Below are 12,499 nucleotides of genomic sequence, written 5' to 3'. Positions count from 1 at the left end.
TTTTCCTCCTCCTAGTCCCTTTGCTATTGGAGGTGTGTCAGGTGGCTATCGGAGAGAGGGTCTTTTCAGCGGTAGTTCCCCAACTTTGGAATGCTCTCTCCAAAGAGGTTTGTCTGATGCCTATCTTTGGCATGAGGTGAATATCCTTTTCTCCCCCCCCCCCCCACGACACTCACTTAAATGGCACCTGTTTGGTTTGTGGTCTATGCTTCCTGTTTTAGAACTACTGCTTTTAGCTTGTGGACACAACAATTGAAATTTATCTTTGATCTCAAATCTTGAAGGGTGGGATAGAGATGTTCATAAGAAGCTGTCAGGACTGGTTGTTGTCCTCTTCAGATCACCACACAAACGCTTCTTGTTCTTTTATAATTTTTTATTGCATAAACAGTTCTTAAATATTGTTCCTCAGAGGCACTTATTTCAGATACCTTCTGAGCTCTGCTTCCCTGTGACCAGCCACTCTCAAAATGTCGAACGCGCCCTTCCTTTCGCTTTCCCGCTCTTTTCTCTAACCTCCTCACTAGAGCTGGCTTGTATCTCCCCTCCTCCGAATCTGAGCTAGAACTTCACCCTTGCCTTTCCTGGGAACATCCTGTCCCTCCCTGTTGTTCCTGTTGCTCTCTTCTATTAGATTCACTGCTCTCCTCCTCCCCTGGGGAATGCTTTCTCCCTCTGAGAAACTAGAAACTTCTAACTCTTCACTGACAAGAAGCATAGCTCTCATGGCTCATAGTACCTGTTGAGAGGTATCTGTGGACGTGTTGAATTCTTTCATAAAAGCATCAGCACTCTAGATCATTGCATCTTGGAAAAAATGCACAAATTCTATGCTCTGTGAGGCACTGCAAACAGTGGCTGCAGTCCCCAACGATATATGGGATCCAAAGACTCCTAGTTCTGGCTACAGTTGGAAGGCACTAGATTTCTAAAAACCATCATTTTACCAGCAGCATCTCTGGGTGTAGGCCTCTTGTGGGTGTGTGCTTTAAAGTTTTATCAGCTAACTGTATAAAAGGATTGAAGTTCTACTGACAAACCTGGAAGATTTCTAAGTACAGTAGTCTGAACTTACTCCTCCACAGTACCAAGAAAACTACTGAATTTAAACCTAGTTTCTAAGGAAACTCCCATATCTTGCTTCTCTAACATTTCACAAGATGATCAAATATTCCACCTTTAACTCTGGAGGCAGCAGAAGTCAGGTAGAGTAGAATTTGTGCACCCAGAAAGAGCTGACTTGCCCTGTGACGCTTTAGATTACTGGCCTAACATTTCCCCAAGGCTTTCCTAAAGGAGCAAAAGCCAAATGTATGGTGTATTTCAAGCATATGGACTTTATCAGGCAGGCAATCTGTTTTGCTGCTACTGTCTGTCTGCCAGGGCTAAGCCAGCAGTTCTGCAATTACACATTAGTGTTGGCTGGTGTTTCAGTCTGACTGCAAACATCACAACTCAGTTCCTCTTCATTTAGGAAACAAGGTGGCCAGTTCTAAGTATGTGAGCAGATTGGAAAGGGCTAGATATGCACCTGCTAAGATCCATGCCATTTCCTTACCTCCAGTCATTTTCTATCACCCAGACTCAAATTGCACTGCCTCCAACTTCATAGTCCTCCACTGACCTTCTCTCACTGTCCCTCTGCATCCTGGCTCTCTACATTTCTTTGGACACAATGCAATTCAACCATTCTCCTACAATAGCATCTGATTAATTCAACTCTTTCCTCTATACTATATAGCATACCACTTCCTTATAAACATTATAATATTATACTATATGTATGAATTACTAAACAATACTATGCTACAGTGGTACTTCGGGTTAGGTACTTAATTCGTTCCGGAGGTCCGTTCTTAACCTGAAACTGTTCTTAACCTGAAGCACCACTTTAGCTAATGGGGCCTCCTGCTGCTGCCGCGCCACCGCTGCACGATTTCTGTTCTCATCCTGAAGCAAAGTTCTTAACCTGAAGCACTATTTCTGGGTTAACAGAGTCCGTAACCTGAAGCGTATGTAACCTGAAGCGTATGTAACCCGAGGTACTACTGTATACATTATACTAATGTCAGTAATGACTTTTTTATGCAGTACCACAAAACATTACCTTGTGTGATACTGCAACAAATATCCTGGTAAGAACCAATTCAGGCACATGTAAATTGTGATTCATCTAACCAACCACAGCCTATCAACCATATATTGTGGCCAACTAGGTGTTCAATAAATCTTGACTTTTTACAGTCTGCCTAGCTAGGACTGCAAAAATGGGGGATTGTCAGCCACCAGGGGGGTAACCTGTGTTTTGCTTGATGAGTCTGAAGTTGCACAAATCTGGTCCAAACAGATCAGCTCATTTGCACTTGTGCAGAAAAGAATTTGTCTCTCAGATGATGACATAAAAAATAGGTTAGTCTGGTGTGATCTGTCTTGGACAGACCTTCATAATTTGTGATCTATTAAGTCAACTACAGCCCAACAGTGACGTATTGTGCTGTGGTGAGTGGTTAAGTTCTCTGTTTTCATAGTTCCAAACAGACAACAAAAATAGGAGATTTATGCAGGTACTGGTAGGCCATCATATATGGCAAGCTACGTTTGGCTTGGGAGAAATCACAGCGCAGGCCTGTTCTAGATGTTTTTCTTCAACTGGTATTCAGAAGCTTTAAAGGTAAAGGTAAAGGTACCCCTGCCCGTACGGGCCAGTCTTGACAGACTCTGGGGTTGTGCGCCCATCTCACTTAAGAGGCCAGGGGCCAGCGCTGTCCGGAGACACTTCCGGGTCACGTGGCCAGCGTGACATCGCTGCTCTGGCCAGAGCCAGAGCCAGAGTCGCACACGGAAACGCCGTTTACCTTCCCGCTGGTAAGCGGTCCCTATTTATCTACTTGCACCCGGAGGTGCTTTCGAACTGCTAGGTTGGCAGGTGCTGGGACCGAGCAGCGGGAGCGCACCCCGCCGCAGGGATTCGAACCGCCGACCTTTCGATCGGCAAGCCCTAGGCGCTGAGGCTTTAACCCACAGCGCCACCTGCGTCCCTTATTCAGAAGCTTTACGTACTAGCAAACCAACACACTCAGGGTGGCCAGGATAGCTTCAATGTGTTTATTGTGCAACATAAGCTATTATCTATTACTATCAAAGGTTTAACACCATAGTATTTTCCAGATGAGATATCAGAACTTAGAGCACAAGTCAAATAAGATCCAAAACACAGAACACTGCAAAAATATACTAGGAGTTTATAGAACCAGACACTGGCATGACAAGAAACAGTTAATATTTTTTCTGTAGCTCAGATACACTAATAGAAAGTCTTGCCCCTGACCAACAACCAGAAGATAGCAATCTTAATCAAATTGGAAATAGGGCATATTCAGTGCAGTTCTCTTGCTGCATCGAAAGCATTTGAGGTTGCAGTAACATAACAATCGATTCAATGTGTATTTACTCAAATACCACTCTTTTTAGTGGGGCTTGCTCCCAAGTTGCTGTGCATAAAATTGCACCCTTAGTGAAATTTTAGTGTATTTTAAACTTATGTGAAGCACTTTTGTGTGTTCACATATACTAGTATGTATTAACATTTCAGAAAGCCAGTGACAAAATAAATGAAATGCTGACTTTTAGGGACATTCTAACGTTATCTTACACTTTTGCTTTGCCTAATTAATAAATTTTGACTTATCTCATGGGATATTGGAATATATTATTTACCAATCAAGCCATGTGACATACATTGCTGACATTTACTGGTAAGTCTCAAGGCCTGCCAGATAACATTACCTTTAGCCAATGCCTGAATTTGCTTTCCAGTGAATGTGGTTCCTAGGTAAGCTCCGGCTGTTCTAAAAGCTTCTTACTAAAGGAATGGGCAAGCTCTTTTGTAACATTTTAATAAAAAGGCACTACTGTTGGGAATTAAGAAACAGATGTTTAATAATTAAAATTATGCCAGCTAAGATAATTTGGAAGTAAACACATGTTAGGTTGATGAAGCCATCTAGGAAGGGGAACGCGTGTTTGCTAGCATATGTTGAAATCTTTCCTTTTTTCTTGAGGCTCATCTAGCATGAATAAGAAGGAAAAATTAAAGAGACATGCAGCTGCCAGTATTATCATTCCCCCACTGTTTTTAAACTTTAAAGCCATTTTCTTACCTCTTAAGTCATCTTCATTTTAAAATGTGAGGTACTGTTTATTAAATTTTCTGGACAAACTAGGGACTTGATGTGGGCCTCTGGTTGATCCAATCAGCTGCAGCATGTGCATATTTAAAATGTTGAGATTTCATTAGATACAGAGCAAGTGAAGATGGGTAGCAAACAGAGAGTTTTACATGCAATTTTATTGGGGAAGTATTGCCAGGGATCCAGGAAGGTAACAGAAACAGCTACTGTACAAGCAAGCAACCAACAGGTCTACTGAGAGACTGGTGACCTGCAAGATCAGTGTTATGTTTGTTTTTCTGCCTGGGGACATATAGAAGTAAACCTGCAGCGAGTACAAGCTGGCATCCCAGCTGGAAGAGAATATACAAGGGCTTAACACACACCTATCTATCAGCAGAGATGCAGAATTTCTAGATATAGCACAGGAAATGTTTTTAGAAGGACATGGGCATTCTTGAAGGAAAAGGAAGGAAACACAAGAGGACAGCACAGGGAAGAGCACCCCACACAGGAGCAAAATAACCAGATTCTCTGTGGCTGATTGCAGGGCCTTCCAATAGACAATGTTTTTGCACCACTGGATCAATAACAGTTAGTGTAGACTGCACAGAGCACCAAGGAGAACTCGGAGGACTCTGAATAGAAGGAACCATGCAGTTACTCCAAAGAGGAGATGTGTGGTGGTAACTGGTGACCCCCAAGCTCCCCATCTAAAAAAACTCGGATGAATAAAGACTTTTCTGCTGAGCTCAGAATTAAAAGGGATGCATAAAGAAAATGGAAGGAGTAGCAAAGCAGCAAGGACAAATATATAGCCAGAGCTTGTATAGAAAATGTCAGCAGAAGGGCTAAGCTCAGAAAGGTCTTAGGCTTGTAAGAGACATTGAAAACAACAAAAAAGGGGGTTGTGTTGTATTTTGAGCAGTAAGAGGAAAAAGGCACACTTATTTATATTAATTCAAGTTGCTTGGATTTTTTTCTTTTTGGTTTTCAATAGTTTTATTATGTAATTCAATATCATGAACAATAAACTCAACGGCATGTAAATATGATAAAATTCAGTGCAACCTTCAGCTTATCAAAACAAAGAAGTAGATAGGCAAATGGGTGTGTTGTAGGGTATGACTGCATATTTTAGGTAATGAACAGCAAAGAATAAAGGTCTTATTGCTCCGTATTACCAGGGACCAACAGTATGCTTTCATTTGTTAGGTTACAAAAGCTTATAGATTTCAAAAAGGGGGCAGTCCAGTCTGGCCCTTGTGCATCTACATCATCATTATCGAAATAAACGAAGTCTTGCCAAGTGTTTTGAAAGGAGTCTGTGGCTTTGTGATTTCTTAAGGTCGTTAGATGGTTTTTAGTTGTCCTGTAACAGCTAGGTTCCAGGGCTTTCCATTCAAATGTTGGATGGTACTGTAACTCCGACTGCATTTTCCCAGTGTTGGGTGATAGTGAGATGTTCTGCCACCAGCATGCAGTGTATCCTGTCTTTCGAGAGATCCTCTCAACCCCACCCTCCAAGAAAGCAGCAAAAAGACAAAGATGTGGATCATTTAAGTCATTTTTATTCTTGCAACAGGAAACAAGAAGGTAAATATGAAAGATGGCCTTTCTAACAATGTGTGGCAGCTTGGGTTTGTTAATTGATATACCCTCTCACATTACAAATTTTATATAAACCACTTACAGGATTTTGCTGATAAAACAGTATAGTATTTATTTGTCAGATAAACAAAACAAGCATATTTTATTTAAACTACAATTAATATATCTGTTAGAAGGAAGTGGATTGATCCAGTAAAGTTTTCTTAACTAGCTGGCAGATAGCATTTTTTTTCATGTTATTTTTCCGATTGTTTCTATTTTTATCATGCTTCCCAATTTTTAGTAAATAAACTAAAAAAAATTCATTTTCTTTCATGATGGCTTGTTCATTTAAAAACAACAACAATGCCTCAAACCAATACAGTAATAGGCAAGGCTATTTTTGCTTAAGCAATGCTCTGTACAACACCTGCTGAAATGGATTAGCTCCCCTTATTTAACAGTTTCCTCTAGTGTTTTTAAAATAGCCTTCTTAATATAGTCTGTTCTCTGTTTTTCATTTAAGGGTGATTATACTAACTCTCCTTAAAACGGATCACTTCAGCACTGTGGCTAATCCTGTTCAGTCGAGTTATTTTCCAGAATGCAAATACAAAGCTTTCTATTGTGAAGTTATCAATACTGTTGGTTTGTCGCCGTTCCGTTTCCCCACAGCCTTGGAAAATTAAATATTAGTCTTGTCCGCTGAAGTCTGTTTCGGAGAGTGGGGGGGGGGGATGGGAGGAAACGGTATTTTTAACCATCTCCTCCTAACCTGCCAACGTTCCCTTAGCTGCTAATTCTCTCTGACACAGACAGACAGATATCTCTCGGGAAGCATGTTGAACACACTGAAGGTTAAGGCCAGAGAAGTACAATGAGCTCGGGGGGCAGCCAATCACATTCGAGGAAGCTCTAAAGATCTGATGCCTCTGGACAAATAGTACAGCATGGAACTGACTGCGCATGAATAGAACATACATGTTGCTGCAAGTGCCTCGACTACTGGCAGAGGCTACCAGGTGGATCAGATAGACGAGAAGGGGGCAGTACAACCACTGTATACAAGCAGGTGGCACATTAACTTGTTTCATGCCAGCTAGCATCGAGTGAACTGTCTGACTGCAACGTTTCTCAGCAGCTGGAATGCTGTTATTTCAAGGTACTGGCACCTTTTTATTTGTTAAACCAAAACCTTGTTCTCGTTCAAGAACTCATATATATATATATATATATATATATATATATATATATATGACTGCATGAAGCTGAAAGGGGAGATCACACACTCCCTCCCCAAGCATGCTTTTTCTCCTGTGCAAACTGCTAAGTTGTAACAGGTTTGTTTCCCCCCTGTGGCTACAGCCAGGGTAGGGTTGTCCAACAAGAGAAACACACACACACACACACACACACACACACACACACACACACACACTATATTCTGTTTCTATTGATTAGCAGAGAGACTTCTTTTCAGACATATCAGATACAGAATAGGTTGCATACGTCAGCTTGGTTTATTTTCCTGTTGCTTCTGTTATAACTTGGTTTTATTTGCTGCACTGAAATGGGTATTTGTTACTGTTAGATGAGCAACAAAAAGGAGAGAACTAAAAGCTAATCTTCCAGCCATGTGTCTAAATTCTTTTTATGAGAAGAAGGGAATAACGGCTGTGCTGGGGACTCTCTTCCAGCAATGAAGCTTAAAGTTGTGGCATGGTACTAACCCAGCCTCCCCCACCCCACCCCCCACACCTTCCAGATGTTTTGGACTACAACTCCCACCAGTCCTATCCAGCACAGCCATAGTGCTACTAAACAGTTCTGTTTATTAGTACAGCTCTGCTCCTCCAGGACATTAGTGTTTTATCCAATCATGTGACCAGCTGGTGTAAAACATGAAACAATGTCCTTCAGTTTTCCTGAGGGATAGTAAAAGATGGCATAGTGATTAGGTTGATAAAATGAAAACTTTCCCTGCTTTTTTTTTAAAAAAAAAGAAAGGCTCTGTGGATGTGAACCGTAGAAAGTGCTTATTCTTTTGCTCCCTATTTTCCTCCTGTTGTCCATCAAGAGCAATTAACAGTGCAGCAAGTTAGAATTTTATCCAGTGCCCTCAGGGGCTATTGTTGGCTGCTCTAGAGTTTTGAGCCTAATGAATCCAGATGCAATTTGGCTATTAATGTAATGAGTTCTCAATAGTATGTTGTCTCATAAATTAAAATGCCATTGGGTTCTCAATAAATAATTACAGCCACTGTGTTGAAGGGCACATTTGCATGACAGCGGTCTGCACTCTGGGTTCAGGCCCTTTTAACACACCATCTGAAACAAGGACACGTACCTGGGAGGAAAAACCTGAGTAGTTTCTCCATTCTGGGCACCTTTCTTTATATGGGAAACCAGCCTTGCATACTGCATAGCCAGTTTTATTCATATCAACCGTGGATGGTGGGTTAAGCGTTAGCATGTATATATATTAAAAAATGAGTGCAACAAGCCCTGAAATAAGCAATGCAGGAGGTAACATGTTAGTCCTCCTGAAACCAACTATCACTACAGCAGCTTAAGGCTGCAGTCCTGGGTTCACTTTCCTGTGTGTAAGTCCTACTCAGTCAAATGGGATGTACTTTTGAGTTGAGTTACATAGGACTTAAGGGTATGTGGTGTGTTTAACACTGCCAAATTTGTCTAGGAGGATCCACACATCACTTAATCTACTATTTATTGCTTCTTATACAGAAGGAGTTTTCAGGCCATAGCTAAAAGGTAGAGTTTACAAAGATACTTTTTTCCTGTGTGCAGATATATATAGCTGGCAGCAGGTTTTCAAGGATTCAGATAGAGATCTCTCCAAATCCAGTACCTGAGATCATGTTGAGTAGAGATCTGGTGAACTGAATGTGAACGTTTCCATGTGCAAAGCATGGGCTCTGCTACTGAAAAACAGTTCCAATGCCAGAGGGACGAAAATAAATATGCATAGGACCAGGGTGTAAATCACCTTATATGCATTTGCATGGATTAATTGAAAGCCCACCATTTTACAGTAGAGTTTATAAGCTTCCTAAGGCTGCAGTCCTAAACAGGCTTAACAAGGCTTCTTTAAGCACCATGGGGTTTACTTCCTTCAGGCATGTGATTCTTAAACAGTGTGTTTTGCCTTCACATATATAGAGCAATGTAAAGTTGCATTCTTTGTTTTACCAAACACAATCATGGTATACATGGGATGAAGATGCCCTTCTGATATGGGTGTTGCTGTTTACCCAGATAGGCTGTGAAGAAAGCCAGAGCCATGCTGTTGCAGAAAGAGGAGCACTGTACTGGGGGTGCCAATCCCACTGGAGAAACTGCTCAGCCTTACCCCATCACCCTGCCCAAGCCCTGTCCAGATAAGCAGCAGTGATGCTAGTGTCAGGAGGGCAGCTTTGTCCCACCATAAAATTAACCAGTGTTATTTTTCTAGAAGAAGTGGTGCCAGAACTCACCATGAATGCCTCCATTGTTCTCTTATAATGGCAATGGTGTGCATCTGAGAGATGCCAGAACTGAGTTCCAGTGAGTTCTGGCTGAAAAAAAGCCCTGCAAGTAACTGGTATGTTATATTACAACTATACAAAGCCATTGGTAATAAGAGAGAAAGTGATAACTATCTCCCTCAGTGGCCATTTCACCTGGATACAAAAGAGGGACAGGTGAGACTAGTTGGCCAAACGGCCTCCTCCATTGGCTCTGTTGGAACCAATCGCCATCAGCAACAATTCCACCTGACTGCAAAAGTGGAAGTGGTTGTATAGTGAGGCCTCCTCCATTAGATCAGCTGGGATCAGATCACATTTTGCTCCTTCCAACCCAGAACTGTCTCATGTAGCAGCCAAGGAAGCAAGGTATGCTTATTTTTTTCCTCCCATCCCATCCTTGTTCCTTTCCCTTGTTGTATGGCACTATTGAATTCTAAGCTGCTGCTACTATAAACTGTGGGTGCATTGGCATAAAATTGATAAATAAATGTTTATCATACGCAAGAAACAAACTACTGAAGGGGGTTGCAAGAAAGAAAGGAAAGATGGAAAATTAAGGTATTTGTGACATAAGCATAATGCAGCAACATGGACCCTGCGACACACTCAATTATATTAGTTATATATTGTTAGATTGACAATTATATATAAGATTAGCATCTGTATTATCCAGGGGAATGGATATTCATAATTTAGTTGCATGGAGATATATATACATAGTGTGAGAGAGAAGTAGATCAAGCTATTGTTGGAAAGGTTCTGTGGATCACAGACTTGAATGGTGTAGGCACCAACCTGTGGATCTATTCATAGAGTCCTGATATGACAGATCTTCCTGCTCACGTGTAAGTTTCCTCCAAGCAGACATCTGTGTTGATGTCCAGGAGGCAGAGCCAGTTGTACGTCCTAATGCAGGGGTGTGGCCCCACTCCTTGATCAACTCATGAGGAACACTTCATATGCATAATGTATGAAGGGGGCAAATGTCTCAAAGTAGGTATATACTTGGCCCTGAATCTCTGGTCTTCTGGTCTTAGAATAAGCTATATCTTACAGTCTGTAATCTATTTATTCTACGAGATTGTTGCTGTAGAATATAGGTAACCAATGTGGTGCCTTCCTGGTGTTGTGGGATCCCAGCTCCCATCAACACCAATAAGCATGGCTAATGGTCAGGGATGGTGGGAGTTGAGTCCAGTAACATTTGGAGAGTACCACATTAGCTACACCTGTTATAGAAGGATTTTAGCATTGCACAGGGCACCACTGAAATTTGGGAGCCCAAAGTCCACTACTGCCACATGGAATAGGCAAAGGGGTGGATACGGTGTCAAAGGAGTGGGGTGGGTCAGGTGTGGGCAAGTTAGCAAAGGGTTAGTTGGGGTTGGCAAGCAAATTGTACAAGCCCATAGTAGCAGCCCATAGTGTGTGTGATGGTTTGTCAGTGTGTGCACCTTATATGGAAACGAATATTTTATATGTGTTAATGATTTGATTGCTAGATTTCATGGATTTGTATTGTTGATAGTTGAAAACTGCTCTGGGGTGCATTTTGCGACACCCCCCCAAAGTAAACTGGTTGTCTGTTTTATATAACACATAAATGAAAGAACGTGGGCACAGAATCCCAGCTTTGACATTTCTATGGAACAAGTGGTCTAGCTCAGAGGTGAAGAAGAATTTCAGCTTGCTTTTGATTTGTTGTCTCTCCCCCCCCCCCCCCCCAGTTTCATTTCCTAATAAAGTATTCCCTGGCAAAGTTGTTCAAGTCGGTAAATGTCCGCTCTAAATCGACAGTGCTGCATTTGTGCTTCGCTTGCTTACATAAATCCCTCTCTCTCCCCATCCCCCTTTTCAGTAGTGTAAAACCGAAACCATGGTAACAATTCTCACCTAGCTTGGGAACAGATATCTATCTATCTATGCACATATATACATAGAGTAACAAAAGTGGTAGCTATATACCCCACTGTGTTCAGTGGCACTTTTTTCTGCTTCTATCATCCCTTTATTGGAGGCTTAGCTTGTAAGCCTTTGACATGTACTGTAGTGTTTTCCCCATCAACGAATGACAGCTAGTATTGCCACATTTTTTGTTGGTGCTCCTCAGTCTAAAAGACAAATGACAAGCAGATATTTGGCAGGTTACTACCCTCCCCCCATTCAGCCCTGCAGCTATTCGAGACTTTAGGGCAGGGAGCAGTTATCACTAATAATAGAGGGTTCCTAACCACCATTTTCCTCAGACATATCCACCATAACAACAACCGCACTTTTATTTATTTCACAATATTTATATACTGCTGGAGTGTAAGCTCAAAGCAGTTTATAAAAATAACACAATAAAAATATCAGTAAAAAGAGTAAAAAACAACCACACAATTTGAAAGGATAAAAAAACCAGTAAGCAAATAAAAACCAGTTTAAAACACATGTCCACATTCTACATGTCTGGGTTTGCTTACACAAAATGGGGGGGGGGAAGGTTTCAGTCCTGTCAATGGTGGACTTTGAACTTTCAGATTTCAGCAGTGGCCCCTTGAGAAGCCAAAACTCAGTGCCACCTGCCTCTCATTGCTGCAGCACCCTCTCGACTTGGCACCCACTGTGGGCAAACCTGTTGTGCTTCCCTAAATCCACCTCTGGTCCTATTGCATGAGCGGAGCAGACCTCTTTCTGTGCACACTTAGTTCAATCCAGCCCTATATGCTGTGTTGCTCTGAGTGAAAAACTTCCTGCCTGTAGAAATTTAGCAAGCCAGGGAGAAAGTATCAGCCTAGCTCTCCCTGACATGCCGTTTTGGTATGTTCAGGGTGGTTTTTCATGCAAAACCATTCAAATATGCAGGCCCCCTACCTGGAGTGGTACAGGCCAGCTAATCATTTGATTCTGCTGGGTCTACAGCCCCTTTCAGGCATAAAAACACGGAACTGTGGCAACTTCTTCTGTGTGTTTGGAGCTCTGGTTTTCTCAGGTTCCAAAACATAGGGATCCCCTCCATATATACAAGGCTCCCCACTGCAAAGAGTTGCCTTCCAAAAATGGACATGGGGGGGGGTGAGCTAGCACCTGAGGAGAGCTTATGTAAACTGCTCTTTATGTGGTAAGCTGGAAAAAGAGTAGTGTGTGATTCTCAAGATAGACTACAGACTATTACTTTCAGAGCAAAATAATATTCAGCCGCAAAGTAAGGAATTTGGAGGGGATTTGTGA

At 41.8% G+C, this 12,499-nt stretch overlaps 2 protein-coding genes across 4 annotated transcripts in view; one reads left to right on the top strand and one right to left on the bottom strand.

The window, feature by feature from the left end:
- LOC307223765 (uncharacterized protein) overlaps positions 1-12,499 on the top strand; it is a 74,899-nt gene that overhangs the window by 31,274 nt on the left and 31,126 nt on the right. Inside the window, exons 5-6 of one of the 3 annotated variants that reach the window (XR_013842256.1) lie at positions 2,245-2,409; positions 4,062-5,467. The exons of 1 other annotated variant lie outside the window; for it this stretch is intronic. The gene's annotated coding sequence lies outside the window, so the exon portion shown is untranslated. Of the gene's footprint in view, positions 1-2,244; positions 2,663-4,061; positions 5,468-12,499 lie in introns of those variants that run through there. One more of the 3 variants, XM_079990083.1, reaches the window with a different exon arrangement.
- Positions 1-12,499, bottom strand: part of TLR3 (toll like receptor 3) — a 72,317-nt gene that overhangs the window by 50,154 nt on the left and 9,664 nt on the right. The gene's annotated exons all lie outside the window — the stretch shown is intronic.

This window comes from Podarcis cretensis (genome assembly GCF_951804945.1).
Source record: "Podarcis cretensis genome assembly, chromosome: 9".
Taxonomy (NCBI): Eukaryota; Metazoa; Chordata; class Lepidosauria; order Squamata; family Lacertidae; genus Podarcis; species Podarcis cretensis.
This window is presented reverse-complemented; position numbering and strand designations above follow the sequence as displayed.